The sequence below is a fragment of the Penaeus monodon genome, chromosome 14, assembly GCF_015228065.2.
Source record: "Penaeus monodon isolate SGIC_2016 chromosome 14, NSTDA_Pmon_1, whole genome shotgun sequence".
Classification (NCBI taxonomy): domain Eukaryota; kingdom Metazoa; phylum Arthropoda; class Malacostraca; order Decapoda; family Penaeidae; genus Penaeus; species Penaeus monodon.
Window position 1 is genome coordinate 43,825,635 of NC_051399.1, and position 2,500 is coordinate 43,828,134.

Sequence of the window (2,500 nt, forward strand, 5' to 3'; positions counted from 1 at the left end):
GGCGAACTCTGGAATAACATGTAATAAATAACAATGCTTTTTCGTATATCAAAGGGGCTAACGCCGACAGGGCGCATGGGCGCATCCACCCTTCGCGTCCAGCCACGAGGGTCCCTCATGGCGAGCCTCCAGGCATCTCTATCTCCACGCGACAGGTCTCGTCGAGCTGCTCAAGCCATAACCTCGTAAGTCATCTCACGGGCCTCCTCTACCCTGGATTGTCTCGCAAAAAGACAACCTGATGGGCAGGGTCATCCACAGGGAAACGAGCTAGGTGCCCATATAGAATGAGTTGGCGATCCCGGATTATGCAAGTGACAGGTCCCATGCCTGTCTCACGGTGTAGCTGTCGGCTGGACACATGGTCCTGCCAACTGTAACCCATAATCCGGCGAAGATATTTGTTACAAAAGGCATCAAGACGAGACTCCAAGGCACTAGATAGCATCCAGGTTTCGCTTCCATAGAGCAAAGCTGGTAGTATCAAGGCCCTGAAGAAGAGTAGCTTGGTCCTTCTGCATAGGTACCGGCATCTCCAAATGCTCTTGTTGATAGAGTTCATGGCTCCTGTTGCCAGACCAATCTGTCTACTGACTTCTTGGTCTGACAGCCCAGAGATATATGGACTACACTACCAAGGTATGCAATGCTCACTGCAAGCATGGATCGACTGAATGGGTTCCCCTAACAGGCCCCTAAGTCCTGAATCTTGGTCTTGGTCCAGGAGACTTCTAGGCCCAAGAGCTTCGCCTCATTGCTAAATGCACCAAGATACACCACCAGTGACTCCAGGGACTCAGATAGGATAGCAACATCATTGACAAAGTCAAGGTTGGAGACCTTGATATTGCTCAGTGTGCTCCACACTGACTTTGCGTAGTAGCTCTGCCCATTATCCAGTCCATGCAGGTGTTGAAAAGTATTGGTACGAGGACATAGCCTTGCCTCACCCCTGAATTAACAGGGAAGAAGTTTGACAGACCACCACCACATTTTGCAGCACTTTCAGTACCGGTATATAGGCTTGCTATTAGGCCAATAATCTGTGTCGGAATTCCCCTAAGTCTCAGAATCTCCCATAGCGATTCTCGATGCAATGAGTCAAACGCCTTCTTGAGGTCGATGTAGGCTGCAAGCAACCCACGACCGAACTCACAACGGCGTTCCACTATTACTCAAAGCACTAGGATACGGTCTATTGTGGACTCGTCAGGAGTGAATCCAGACTGCTCTGGTCTCTGGTGCCTTAGGAGATGGTCGCGGATCCGTTTCAGAAGAATGTAGGTGAAAACTTTGCCTGGTATGCTGAGTAGTGTAATGCCACGGTTGTTGCTACAGTCTCAACGATCCCTTTTCCCCTTCCAGAGAGGGATGATCACACCCTCAACAGGTCAGGGGGGATGTACCAGACTTCCATATGGCAGTCAAGACTGCATGCAATGCCTGTGCCATAGGTTCACCCCCAGCCTTTAGCAGTTCAGCAGGAATATCACATATGCCTGCGGATTTCCCACACTTCAGCTTGGAAATCACCATCCCAACCTCCGTTAGGGTAGGAGGTTCCTCACTGATGGGTGGGTCGGGCACAGGTATTGTGATGCCACTTGCATCCAAACAAACTGTTGGAGGGTCTACCTGGCACAGCTGCTCAAAATACTCAGCCCAATGTTCATAAACCCCAACATGATCTGAGATGATCTGTCCATCCACTGAGTGGACTGCAGTCATCTACGAGGAGGGCTTAGAGTTCAGCTTTCTCAGGGTTTGGTAGGCAGGGCAAAGGTCATTTACCATGAAATGGCAAAGAGTGACACAAGTCCTGACTGGCCTCCTATGTCACCAGGGAGATGAAATTCTGCCTTGCCCTCGGGCGTACGCCAATGGACTCCTGCGCTACTTCGAGTGTTTCGCGCTTGAATGACTCCCATAGAGCAACTGGGTCCGTCAGGTTTTCAAGTTATGTGAATCGATCAGAGATTACTGTGGCGAACCCACGGGCACACTCCTCCTCCCCCCGTCTGTCCAAGTGAAACACCCTTGGGTGGCCACTGGAGGGACGGGGAGTTTTGAAGTGGACCCTTAGTGTAGCTATTACCAGCCTATGGTCAGTGCCACATGTTATATATTGATACAAAACTCATTTTCAAAATGCAGAAGGCTACCACAAATTATAAAATAACAAACCGTAATAGCTCTGCAAATTAAGATCTCAGGTATCTATCATAAGTGAATTTCACATTTTGATCAACCACAATTGATCAGTGACATTAGCAACAATAACAACAGTAAGTAGTGATAATATGATAAAAACGTTAAAATAGTTATCTAAATCAGTTACCACGAGGTAATTTCACAATTAGGTCAACCACAATGAGTCAATGATACTAATAACAACAACAATAAGCAGCGATAATAACACAAAAGTAATAGTAATAAAAGCGAATAACAAAAGAGAAAGTGACTTTGAAGAGACTTTTCTTAAACACGAACGCAAACATCC